General features: G+C 43.6%; 1 protein-coding gene across 6 annotated transcripts in view; it reads left to right on the top strand.

The window, feature by feature from the left end:
- The window catches only part of GAS2 (growth arrest specific 2), an 87,869-nt gene that overhangs the window by 71,547 nt on the left and 2,026 nt on the right, over positions 1-14,296 (top strand). The window lies entirely within an intron of this gene.

The following is a 14,296-nucleotide window of genomic DNA, read 5'->3' as shown; positions in this document are numbered from 1 at the left end:
CTATATACTACGTAGCTGGGCAATATACTATGTGGCTGTGTTGGTTCTGTTATATACTACGTCGACTGTGCAATATACTACGTGGCTCTGTTATATACTACGTGGCTGTGCAATATACTACGTGGCTATGTTATATACTACGTGGCTCTGCTATATACTACGTCGCTGACCAATATACTACATAGCTGTGCAATACACTACGTGGCTAGTATGTTATATACTACGTGGCTGTTATATACTACGTAGCCCTGCTACATATTACGTACGCTGTGTTAATTCTACGTACGCTGTGTTACATACTATGTAGCTATGTTAGATACTACGTCGGTTGTGTTATATACTACGTCCCTGTGCAATATAGTACGTAGCCTGTGCTGTGTACTACGTACATACTCTAGAATACCCGATGCGATAGTATCGGGCCACCATCCAGTATATATATATATATATATATATATATATATATATATATATATATATATATATATATATATATATATATATATTGTATATACTGTGTAGAACAGTTTATATAAAAAGATTTAATTGCCTCACTTTCTCAATTTAAAAAATAAAAAAAAGATGAAAAGAAGTGTCTTTGGTATCGCAGCATCGGTAAAAGTAAAAGTTCGGTCTATTAAAATAATACATTATTTAACCCATAAAATAACCTTTTGATAAAAGAAGCAATAAAAAGCCATTCATACAGCCCAGATTATACCCCCCCAGCATGGTATTATTAGCACACAAAAAATAGCCCTCACATAGGAATATAGATGGAAAAAGTAAGAAAGTTACGAATCTTGGTAAATGGCAACAAAGTAATATTTCCTTTTTTTTTTTTTCTACGTTCAGTTTCTTTTTTTTAGCCACTAAACTAAAATGCTAGAAGTTTGGTATTGCCGTGATCGTGCTGACTCGGTGAATCATGGTGTCAAGGTCGTTTTTACCGCACAATGAACACACAAAAAAAAGACCGGAAAAATTGAATTTCTTTTTACCGTTTCACTCCTCGTAGAATGTTTCCCTCTTTTTCAGAACGCTGCCGTTCATACCTACAACTCATCCCGTAAAATCCAAGCCTTTATAATAAAATAAAGCTAGGGTTCTTGGAAGAAGAGGAGGAAACAATGAAAGGGCAAAAAGGAGAATTGGCTTCATCATAAACCGAAAAGTTCTGCAACTTTCTTTCAATTCTTCATTATTTTCAAGGTCTCGGATTGTTGTCAGTGAATGTAAACAATCAGATTTAGATAGTTCTCCTCCTCTCTTCTTACTACATACAGCTGAGGGTTCGTTACAGTTGCTTCCTGTCTAGACAATCCTCTGGGAACTGCATGGCCCTGACTTTGCAGTGATACATTGAATCAGAGCAGATAAAAATGTAACAAACGTCCAGGACAAGAGAGGATTAGGAGTATCTAGACTGGATGCAACTGTACCAAACCCTCTGATGTGATCAGTAATGGGACTGTACAGGTTTTTAGTCACCTCTGGATGTAAACCAGAATGCTCCCTCTTACTGACAGCAAGCGGAGGTCCTGAACTTGGTAAAGAATTGAAATGTAAAGTATATTAGAAAGTTGGAGAAGTTTTAAACTTGAAAAGTCCTGTAAAGAGGGAGAAGGGAAAGCGGGTTAGAAATCCTGGCAGTGCCTTTATTCTGCACGGATGCAGGAGCCGCCTCTGTGACATTGACATCCCATGCAAAATACATGCGGGATAATCAGATGTACTATACGAAAAGGTCAGCTCATGGATGATGGGATTTCTAGCCGGCATCGCTCCCTATAATTGTTCTTAAGCTCCCGCATGAATTCCAGCACACGGCCGCAGGCTTTAATATCCTTCTTATAAAATGTGAAAATGTAATATAGATTTTCTCCTATGTGACACCAGACGGGAGACGCACAGTCCACGATAATAGATCAGGATGGGACCATAATGAGATAAAAGCTAAAAATAATCCTAAACAACAATAGTTTTATATAAACACCAACATATTGGGAGTAGTAGTACAACTATAAATACATAGGACAGAAAATGAGTCCGGAGACTGCCCATAGGGGCTAATTGAGTCCGGAGACTGCCCATAGGGGCTAATTGAGTCCGGAGACTGCCCATAGGGGCTAATTGAGTCCGGAGACTGCCCATAGGGGCTAAATGAGTCCGGAGACTGCCCATAGGGGCTAAATGAGTCCAGAGACTGCCCATAGGGGCTAATTGAGTCCGGAGACTGCCCATAGGGGCTAATTGAGTCCGGAGACTGCCCATAGGGGCTAAATGAGTCCGGAGACTGCCCATAGGGGCTAAATGAGTCCAGAGACTGCCCATAGGGGCTAAATGAGTCCGGAGACTGCCCATAGGGGCTAAATGAGGCCAGAGACTGCCCATAGGGGCTAAATGAGGCCAGAGACTGCCCATAGGGGCTAAATGAGGCCAGAGACTGCCCATAGGGGCTAAATGAGTCCAGAGACTGCCCATAGGGGCTAAATGAATCCAGAGACTGCCCATAGGGGCTAAATGAGTCCGGAGACTGCCCATAGGGGCTAAATGAGTCCGGAGACTGCCCATAGGGGCTAAATGAGTCCGGAGACTGCCCATAGGGGCTAAATGAGTCCGGAGACTGCCCATAGGGGCTAAATGAGTCCGGAGACTGCCCATAGGGGCTAAATGAGTCCGGAGACTGCCCATAGGGGCTAAATGAGTCCGGAGACTGCCCATAGGGGCTAAATGAGTCCGGAGACTGCCCATAGGGGCTAAATGAGTCCGGAGACTGCCCATAGGGGCTAAATGAGTCCGGAGACTGCCCATAGGGGCTAAATGAGTCCGGAGACTGCCCATAGGGGCTAAATGAGTCCGGAGACTGCCCATAGGGGCTAAATGAGTCCAGAGACTGCCCATAGGGGCTAAATGAGTCCAGAGACTGCCCATAGGGGCTAAATGAGTCCGGAGACTGCCCATAGGGGCTAAATGAGTCCGGAGACTGCCCATAGGTGCTAAATGAATCCAGAGACTGCCCATAGGGGCTAAATGAGTCCGGAGACTGCCCATAGGTGCTAAATGAATCCAGAGACTGCCCATAGGGGCTAAATGAGTCCGGAGACTGCCCGTAGGGGCTCACAGGGGCCCGGCCCATGGAAAAATGACCCTAGTGTTAATATCCTCAAACCGCTCATCTGTTTCCCTACTTTACTGGGACCCTCCACAAGTGACGTATCGATCCCGCCAGGGCAGTCGGGATAACACCATTTTACGCTCAAATTGTGAAACCCCCTCTGACTGTCCCCAAAAAAACAATGGGGCCCAAGAGGTAAAACAACCAAGGGTACAACTATAGTGGTTTCAGGGGGGTACGCTCACACCTGCGGACCTTAGATAATAGGGAGGGTCTGAAAGGTCCTTTTGGCCCATCTATATTATTAACCCCTTAATGACCAGAGCTTTTTTCGATTTTGCGTTTTCATTTTTCGCTCCTCTCCATCTTAGAGCCATAACTTTTTTTTTCCGTCAATATGGCCATGTCAGGGCTTATTTTTTGCGAGACAAGTTGTACTTTTGAACGACACTATTGGTTTTACCATGTCATGTCCCCAGAAAGATGTGTGCTCATAGCCGAGCCCACATGAAAGGGAGGGTATCCGACATCGGCGTGTTATTACGTCAGATGTTGGGAAGGGGTTAAAGACCTGTGGTAGTTGGGGCCAAGTTGGAGATTTTGTATCGGGGCTCACGAGCTTCAGGTTACACCAGAGTCCCTAATTATTTGTATTTATAGCGTCCAGATACCAATGATATCACCTGTGGGGCTGGTTTTAGGCAAAAGGCCAAGCTTAGTGACTTATTAGTGGCCTTATTGGTGCAATTCTTGAGCCCCCTGGATTCCAATAGCTGGTCATAGAGCATACTTTCCTGGACCAATGGATTTCCAGCGATCCTCCCAGTGAACCATAAAACGATACAGCGCGTGCTGCCCACTTACCCGCTGAGGTCTATGCAGCTGAATATAGTATGTCCACCTTGACCATGGCGTTTTATGGGGACCAGGTCTGCAGGGGTGCACAGAAAAATCCAGGGGCCTCACAACAAAAGTATGAGCTTGGGCCCCCAGGTGTTATAATAAACAACCCATTGGGTTCCTGTTATTGGCAGGGTGACAGAGGGTCCAGCCACCATCTAACCACATAGATGTGATGGCCGCTGTTCATCACGTCATCTAAAGGGGTGAACTGATGTGATCACAGCTAGCTGAAGTTACAGGCAAGTGTCTGCTGTGCAAAATTGGTGGCACCTGTTTGGTATTGAGCTCGGGCTCAGGAATCGAGGCTGCTCAATAAGGGGCCGCTCTAATTCTGATATAGATATATATATTTATATATACAGTACAGACCAAAAGTTTGGACACACCTTCTCATTTCAAGATTTTTCTGTATTTTCATGAATATGAAAATTGTACATTCACACTGAAGGCATCAAAACTATGAATTAACACATGTGGAATTATATACTTAACAAAAAAGTGTGAAACAACTGAAAATATGTCTTATATTCTAGGTTCTTCAAAGTAGCCACCTTTTGCTTTGATGACTGCTTTGCACACTCTTGGCTTTCTCTTGATGAGCTTCAAGAGGTAGTCACCGGGAATGGTCTTCACTTCACAGGTGTGCCCTGTCAGGTTTAATAAGTGGGATTTCTTGCCTTATAAGTGGGGTTGGGAACATCAGTTGTGTTGAGCAGAAGTCTGGTGGATACACAGCTGATAGTCCTACTGAATAGACTGTTAGAATTTGTATTATGGCAAGAAAAAAGCAGCTAAGTAAAGAAAAACGAGTGGCCATCATTACTTTAAGAAATGAAGGTCAGTCAGTCCGAAAAATTGGGAAAACTTTGAAAAAGGGTCCCCAAGTGCAGTTGCAAAAACCATCAAGCGCTACAAAGAAACTGGCTCACATGAGGACCGCCCCAGGAAAGGAAGACCAAGAGTCACCTCTGCTTCTGAGGATTAGTTTATCCGAGTCACCAGCCTGTTGTGAATTCTGTGGCTGAGTTCACTTCTGTGGTCACAAGTGGTATTGCAGTCTCTGGGCTTCCTCCCTCAGGTGTTTTGGTGAGCTCGTTGGCTGCCTTGCTATTTAGCTCCACCTGAGTCTGTCTTCCTTGCTCCTTGTCAATGTTCCAGTGTTGGATCTGAGCTACTGCATCTTTCCTTGGGCCTGCTGCTCTGCTAGATAAGTGCTTCTAGTTTGTTTTCTGTTTTTTCTGTCCAGCTTGCTATTAACTTTTGCTGGAAGCTCTGAGAAGCAAAGGGGTGCACCGCCGTGCTGTTAGTTCGGCACGGTGGGTCTTTTTGCCCCTTTGCGTGGTTTTCGTTTTAGGGTTTTTTGTAGACTGCATAGTTCTCTTTGCTATCCTCGCTCTGTCTAGAATATCGGGCCTCACTTTGCTGAATCTATTTCATTCCTACGTTTGTCTTTTCATCTTGCTAACAGTTATTATATGTGGGGGCTGCCTATTCCTTTGGGGTATTTCTCTGAGGTAAGTCAGGCTTGTATTTCTATCTTCAGGCTAGTCAGCTCCTCAGGCAGTGTCGAGTTGCATAGGTAGTGTTAGGCGCAATCCACTGCTGCTTATAGTTGTGTGAGGATAGATCAGGTACTGCAGTCTACAGAGATTCCACATCTCAGAGCTCGTCTTATTGTTTTTGGTTATTGCCAGATCTCTGTATGTGCGCTGATTACTGCACGCTGTGTTGCCTGATTGCCAGCCATAACACCAGCCTCAGAAATCGCAGGTTAACAGCAGCTCAGATTAGAGACCAGGTCAATGCCACACAGAGTTCTAGCAGCAGACATCTCTACAACAACTGTTAAGAGGAGACTTTGTGCAGCAGGCCTTCATGGTAAAATAGCTGCTAGGAAACCACTGCTAAGGACAGGCAACAAGCAGAAGAGACTTGTTTGGGCTAAAGAACACAAGGAATGGACATTAGACCAGTGGAAATCTGTGCTTTGGTCTGATGAGTCCAAATTTGAGATCTTTGGTTCCAACCACCGTGTCTTTGTGCGACGCAGAAAAGGTGAACGGATGGACTCTACATGCCTGGTTCCCACTGTGAAGCATGGAGGAGGAGATGTGATGGTGTGGGGGGGCTTTGCTGGTGACACTGTTGGGGATTTATTCAAAATTGAAGGCATACTGAACCAGCATGGCTACCACAGCATCTTGCAGCGGCATGCTATTCCATCCAGTTTGCGTTTAGTTGGACCATCATTTCTTTTTCAACAGGACAATGACCCCAAACACACCTCCAGGCTGTGTAAGGGCTATTTGACCAAGAAGGAGAGTGATGGGGTGCTACGCCAGATGACCTGGCCTCCACAGTCACCAGACCTGAACCCAATCGAGATGGTTTGAGGTGAGCTGGACCGCAGAGTGAAGGCAAAAGGGCCAACAAGTGCTAAGCATCTCTGGGAACTCCTTCAAGATTGTTTGGAGACCATGTTTGGATTACCTCTTGAAGCTCATCAAGAGAATGCCAAGAGTGTGCAAAGCAGTCATCAAAGCAAAAGGTGGCTACTTTGACGAACCTAGAATATAAGACATATTTTCAGTTGTTTCACACCTTTTTGTTAAGTATATAATTCCACATGTTTTAATTCATAGTTTTTATGCCTCCAGTGTGAATTTACTATTTTCATAGTCATGAAAATACCGAAAAATCTTTAACTGAGGAGTGTCCAAACTTTTGGTCTGTAGTGTGTGTGTGTGTGTGTATGTGTGTGTGTATATATATATATATATATATATATATATATATATATATATATTTTACACAGTGGGGTGTCATGATCCCAATGGCAGGGGATCACTAAAGGACAAGCACAGATACAAACAAGCTCTAGGGCGATGGAACCTGAGCTGACCGCGACCCTGAACCTAACACACAAATAAAAGTAGCCGGGGAACGTGCCTACGATGATCCTAGACGTCTCGCTCCAGCCGAAGATCTAACTTCCCCTATTAGAAGAAACACAGACCTCTCTTGCCTCCAGAGAAATACCCCTCAGAAATAGCAGCCCCCCACATATAATGACGGTGAAATGAGAGGAAAGCACATACGCAGTATGAAAACAGTTTCAGCAAAATGAGGCCCGCTAAAGCTAGATAGCAGAGGATACAAAAGTGAACTGCGCGGTCAGCGAAAAACCCTTCAAAAAACCATCCTGAAATTACTTGAACTCATGTGCCAACTCATGGTACATGAGGAGCAATTTCAGCCCACTAGAGCAACCAGCAGCAAAGAATCACATATCTGCAGGCTGGACTAAAAACCAAATAAAGCAAAACACCAAAACAGGAAAATCCAAACTTAGCTTGACCAGAAGGTTCTAGGAGCAGGGAGCAGAGGTAACAAGACACACTGGATACATTGATAACCGGCGAGGAAATGCCAGCAAAGCCAGGTTAAATAGGAAACTCCCATATCCTGATGGAACAGGTGGAACCCAGAGACCCAGGAAAGACAAGTCACCCAGTACCATCAGCAACCACCAGAGGGAGCCCAAAAACAGAACTCACAACAGTGGGGCAAAAAGGTATTTAGTCAGTCAGCAATAGTGCAAGTTCCACCACTCAAAAAGATGAGAGGCGTCTGTAATTTACATCATAGGTAGACCTCAACTATGGGAGACAAACTGAGAAAAAAAAATCCAGAAAATCACATTGTCTGTTTTTTTAACATTTTATTTGCATATTATGGTGGAAAATAAGTATTTGGTCAGAAACAAAATTTCATCTCAATACTTTGTAATATATCCTTTGTTGGCAATGACAGAGGTCAAACGTTTTCTGTAAGTCTTCACAAGGTTGCCACACACTGTTGGTGGTATGTTGGCCCATTCCTCCATGCAGATCTCCTCTAGAGCAGTGATGTTTTTGGCTTTTCGCTTGGCAACACGGACTTTCAACTCCCTCCAAAGGTTTTCTATAGGGTTGAGATCTGGAGACTGGCTAGGCCACTCCAGGACCTTGAAATGCTTCTTACGAAGCCACTCCTTCGTTGCCCTGGCGGTGTGCTTTGGATAATTGTCATGTTGAAAGACCCAGCCACGTTTCATCTTCAATGCCCTTGCTGATGGAAGGAGGTTTGCACTCAAAATCTCACGATACATGGCCCCATTCATTCTTTCATGTACCCGGATCAGTCGTCCTGGCCCCTTTGCAGAGAAACAGCCCCAAAGCATGATGTTTCCACCACCATGCTTTACAGTAGGTATGGTGTTTGATGGATGCAACTCAGTATTCTTTTTCCTCCAAACACGACAAGTTGTGTTTCTACCAAACAGTTCCAGTTTGGTTTCATCAGACCATAGGACATTCTCCCAAAACTCCTCTGGATCATCCAAATGCTCTCTAGCAAACTTCAGACGGGCCCGAACATGTACTGGCTTAAGCAGTGGGACACGTCTGGCACTGCAGGATCTGAGTCCATGGTGGTGTAGTGTGTTACTTATGCTAGGCCTTGTTACATTGGTCCCAGCTCTCTGCAGTTCATTCACTAGGTCCCCCCACGTGGTTCTGGGATTTTTGCTCACCGTTCTTATGATCATTCTGACCCCACGGGGTGTGATTTTGCGTGGAGCCCCAGATCGAGGGAGATTATCAGTGGTCTTGTATGTCTTCCATTTTCTAATTATTGCTCCCACTGTTGATTTCTTCACTCCAAGCTGGTTGGCTATTGCAGATTCAGTCTTCCCAGCCTGGTGCAGGGCTACAATTTTGTTTCTGGTGTCCTTTGACAGCTCTTTGGTCTTCACCATAGTGGAGTTTGGAGTCAGACTGTTTGAGGGTGTGCACAGGTGTCTTTTTATACTGATAACAAGTTTAAACAGGTGCCATTACTACAGGTAATGAGTGGAGGAAAGAGGAGACTCTTAAAGAAGAAGTTACAGGTCTGTGAGAGCCTGAAATCTTGATTGTTTGTTTCTGACCAAATACTTATTTTCCACCATAATATGCAAATAAAATGTTAAAAAAACAGACAATGTGATTTTCTGGATTTTTTTTTCTCAGTTTGTCTCCCATAGTTGAGGTCTACCTATGATGTAAATTACAGACGCCTCTCATCTTTTTAAGTGGTGGAACTTGCACTATTGCTGACTGACTAAATACTTTTTTGCCCCACTGTATACTGTATATATGTTTTTCATTGCAGCCATTTGGTAAATTCAAAAAAGTTAAAGTTTTTTTTCTCATTAATGTGCACTCTGCACCCCATCTTGACTGAGAAAAAAATCAGAAATGTAGAAATTTTTGCAAATTTGTTAAAAAAGAAAGACGGAAATCACATGGTCATAAGTATTCAGACCTTTTGCTCAGTATTAAGTAGCAGCAACTTTTGAGCTAGTGCAGCCAAGAGTCTTCTTGGGAATGATGCAACAAGTTTTTCATACCTGGATTTGGGGATCCTCGGCCTTCCTTACAGCTCCTCTACAGTTCCGTCAGATTGGATGGTGAACGTTGGTGAGCAGCCATTTTCAGATCTCTCCAGAGTTGTTCTGAAGCCACTCCTTTTGTTATTTTAGTTGTGTGCTTAGGGTCATTGTCTTGTTGGAACGTGAACCTTTGGCCAAGTCTGAGGTCCAGAGCACTCTGGAAGTGGTTTTCATCCAGGATATCTCCGTACTTTGCCGCATTCATGGTTCCTTCAATGCCAACCAGCCGTCCCTCCTGTCCCTGCAGCTGAAAAACACCCCAGAGCATGATGCTGCCACCACGTCTCACTATTGGTATTGTATTGGGCAGGTGATGAGCAGCGCCTGGTTTTCTGCACACATACTGCTTAGAATTATCACCAAAAAGGTCTATCTTCATATCATCAGACCAGAGAATCTTATTTCTCATACTCTGGGAGTTCTTCATGTGTTATTTTAGCAGACTCTATGTGGATTTCATATGTCTTGCACTGAGGAGAGGCTTCTGTTGGGCCACTCTGCCATAAAGGCTCGACTGGTAGAGGGCTGAAGTGATAGATGACTTTGTGGAACTTTCTCCCATCTCCCTACTGCATCTCTGGAGCTCAGCCACAGTGATCTTGGGGTTCTTCTTTACCTCTCTCACCGAGGCTCTTCTCCCACGATTGCTCAGTTTGGCTGGACGGCCAGGTCTAGGAAGACTTTTGGTGGTCCCAAACTTCTTCCATTTAAGGATTATGGAGGCCACTGTGCTCTTAGGAACCTTGAGCACTGCAGAAATTCTGTTGTAACCATGGCCAGATCTGTGCCTTGCCACAATTCTGTCTCTGAGCTCCTGGGCCAGTTCCTTTGACCTCATGATTCTCATTTGGTCTGACATGCACTGTGAGCTGTGAGGTCTTATATAGACAGGTGTGCACCGCTCCAAATCAAGTCCTATCAGTTTAATTAAACACAGCTGGACTCCAATGAAGGAGTAGAACCATCTCAAGGAGGATCACAAGGAAATGGACAGCATGTGACTTAGATATGAGTGTCTGAACAAAGGGTCTGAATACTTATGACCGTGATATTTCTGGGTTTTTTTAAAATTAAATTAGCAAAAATTTCTGTGGGTCCTGTGACACTCGACCTGTGTCTATTGTTTGTTAGGAAGTTATATGGCTTGCTATCAGTTACTTATCAGCTTCCCTCAAAGTTTTCCACCATCCCTGAACTAATCTCTGGGAGGATGGTGAGAGAATCTCCTCACTAGAGATCCCTCCTTAGCCCCTGTATCCAGCAGAGAAACGCTGGCGGGTGGGTCCCTTATTCAGGGCTCCACACCACAGCTCCCACGTTGCATCTGATAAAGTTCATATCCTCCGGCAGGCTGTGAGCACTATTGCTGCTCTCTCTGTACCTCAGAGCTTGGACCCAAGATGGCCGCTGACACCTCCAGAGCTGTATTCTGTGTGGTTGATTTTCAGTTCCCTGCTCGGCTGAGGCTGAACCAAAACAGCCCTCTGGAGCCAGGCTAGATCCACCCCAGGATGATGAAGTTTACAGGCGTACCAGAGCCTCAGGTGTCAGATATGATGAAGGATAATGTACGGATGGCTGGAGCTCCCCTCAGATGTAACCTCTCAGTGCTTACATAGCCATGCCCCCCACAGCGTGTACATAAATGAGAAAAAAATTAACTCTTTTGAATTTACCAAATGGCTGCAATAAAACAAAGAGTGAAACATGTAAAGGGGTCTGAATACTTTCCGTACCCACAGACCCCAAAATGCGACCATGTTACGTCCGTCTGAGCCAGACCAACCATACAAGTGACCTTCTATAGGACCAGGTTCTAGGGACGGCTCATAGTGGCCGCATAAAGCAGTACCTGTAGGGCGCCAGGTGTGACGCCAAAAGGCCGAGTAGTAGAGGGAATCAGTGCTGGGGGGGCAGGGACCCCCTCTATCCTTGCCAAAAAAAAAAAGGCACTCTGGTATTTTCACGCTCTTCCACGGCAGTATTGATGCTGACTCTCTCCACAACATTAATGGCGGCAATTGCAGTGCGGCCCTGTGAGCGTCGCCAGTCATCGTAGTCATTGCAGCTTTTACCGCCCTTTTATTTTCGAAATTCAAAGGTTATTTATTTTTTATGTTTTTATAAGGTCTGCGGCAAACGGCATAAGATTACAGCTCGTTCTGCCGGCGTTTTATCCTCATAAATAATCTACACCTCTTCGTCCGACCCTCGGTTGTCATGGAAACCCCTTCATTCTCAAGGCTACGTGCGGCTCGGCTGAACAGGCGGCGCCCGCTGAGATCTCCTGCGCTCGGATCAGCCGACTAAAAAGCGAACACAATGTTCGATCAGATTCGCGACCTCCATTAATTATACCCGAGGCCAACGTGACTTCCGACATGGACGAGACGTCATATGATGATAGTGGCCAGATTGTCTGTAATCAATGATGCCAATATCGGTCTGTTATATAGTCTACATTCTAGATATGAGAGATGGATCATCCATTATATATATATATCTCTTCTATCTGATCCATATTAGATCTATCAGATATATGAATCCATCTAATATCTGCTCTGCGTCTAATATATATGATCCATATACTTTTGATCTATCTTCTGATCTCACATCTATCACTTATCTATTTAATATATCTTTCTATCTGATCCATCTCATCTTTGTGTATTCATCTGATATCTACAGAATGTATCTATCCTATAGAAAAAATAATTTAGTCATGGCCAAAAAGTGTTGACATCCTTTGAACTTGTTCCGGAAAATGAAGTATTTCTCCCAGAAAATTATTGCAATACCCCATGTTTTGTTTTACACGTTTATTTCCTTTGTGTGTATTGGAGCAATACAAAAAAAAAAAAAAAAAAAAGAGGGAAAAAAAAAGGCAAATTAGACATAATTTCACATAAACCCCCAAAATGGGCACAACAAAATTGTGGGTAAACAGCTTTGTTTCAAGAACGTGATGCATGATCAAACTCTCCTGTGGCAAGTAACAGGTGTGGGAAATATGAAAATCCCGCCTGAAACCAGATACAAAAGAGAAGTTGACTCAATCTTTGCATTGCGTGTCTTTTTGCAACACACTAAACATGGAGAACAGAAAGAGGAGAAGAGAACTGTCTGAGGACTTGAGAACCAAAAATGTTGAAAGTTAATAACTAAATCTCTGAGCACGCCAAAATACTCGGAAACCACCCAAAACCGGAGTAATTATTATACTCGCTCATCACTAGTGTGCAACCAAATATTAAGTTGAGGGTCACGTTTGTTGTCCTGCCCATTTTTTTGGTTTTGTGTAGAATTGTCTAATTTGCCCTTTTTTTTTTTTTTTTTTGCTCCGTTACACACAAAGGAAATAAACGCGCATAACATAACATGTGTAACTGGAATACTGTATATATCTGGGAGAAATACTTTCCGGAACAATTTCAAGGTTGCCAACACTTTCGGTCATGACTGTATCTATCGATTTATCTATCTCATACCTATCTGATGCACCTAATTTCTATGCATTCATCCAATATCTGTGTGTATCTGATCCATCTCGTTAGTATCTCATATCTCTCTCTTCATCTAATATCTATGTATCTATCTAGTTTATATATCTTTCTATCTGATCACTCTCATTTCTATGTATCTATCTCGCTAATATTTGTGATATCTAATATGTCCATTTGCATCTATAAATCATCTCTCAGATCCATCTATCTACTTATCCCTAATATTGAATCGTATCTATCATCTAATAGTCTATGTATCTAACATTAATCACATATCTAATATCTATATGTAGCTGATACTTTTCTTATCTCCAGAGATCTATTATGCATCTCTAGCGATCTGATGTCAATATTTATCTTCTCACATCGATCACTCATATTTTATCAATATATCGATGATCTGTCCATGTATCTAACCTTGTTTTCTCTTGATTCGATCTGTCCAATATCTATAGTCTTTAATTAATCCATCTGTGTATTTCATATCTATCCATCATAGTGTTCGGTTGACGGTCTTAGGCTGGGGGGGTCACACGACTGTATGTTCTCCATCAGAGAGAATCGGTCCGATTAAGCTGCTGAGAATTTAATCAGGAGTGCGATCCGATTTTTCTCGGGAGGTGGAGAAAAAAAAAAATATTCTCTCATCTTTTCCATTCAGTAGGTCTATAAATATCCGAGTGAGGTTCGATGTTTTCCACCGACCCATAGACATGAATTGGAAAGAGTCATCTGCTTCTTAAAGGCAAATGGTGCATGCTGACATTAATTTCCTTGGACATGGGAACGACGAGTGCTATCCGTCGGCTATCCCTTATCCGAGTTATAGGGCCGTCTGCACAAGTCCTTAAGTGTATGGGGGCTCCGGCCAGCTGATGGTCAGCAAAGATGTCCAATTTTGGGCTACCAATTATGTAGTTCTCCCTAATCTAAGTTGCCAAAACCAGGAGCGGAACAATCAGAGGAAAAAAGTATAATAGAAACACGTCACCACTTCTGCATTTTTCATCCACTTACTTAAGACAGTTGTCATTGCCTGTCCCCCTTACCAGGGCTGTGGAGTCGGTAAGCCAAACCTCCAACTCCTCAATTTCCATGACATTGACTCCACCAAAATGGGCTCCGACTCCATGACTCCGACTTCCCAATTTCCATGACACCGACTCCATGACTCCGACTCTGCAGCCCTGCCAGGGCTGTGGAGTTGGTAAGCCAAACCTCCAACTCCTCAATTTCCATGACATTGACTCCACCAAAATGGGCTCCGACTCCACGACTCCTCAATTTCTATGACACCGA

Source organism: Ranitomeya imitator, chromosome 9, assembly GCF_032444005.1.
Source record: "Ranitomeya imitator isolate aRanImi1 chromosome 9, aRanImi1.pri, whole genome shotgun sequence".
NCBI lineage: Eukaryota > Metazoa > Chordata > Amphibia > Anura > Dendrobatidae > Ranitomeya > Ranitomeya imitator.
Note: the sequence above shows the minus strand (reverse complement) of the source record. Positions and strands in the feature narration are given on the sequence as shown.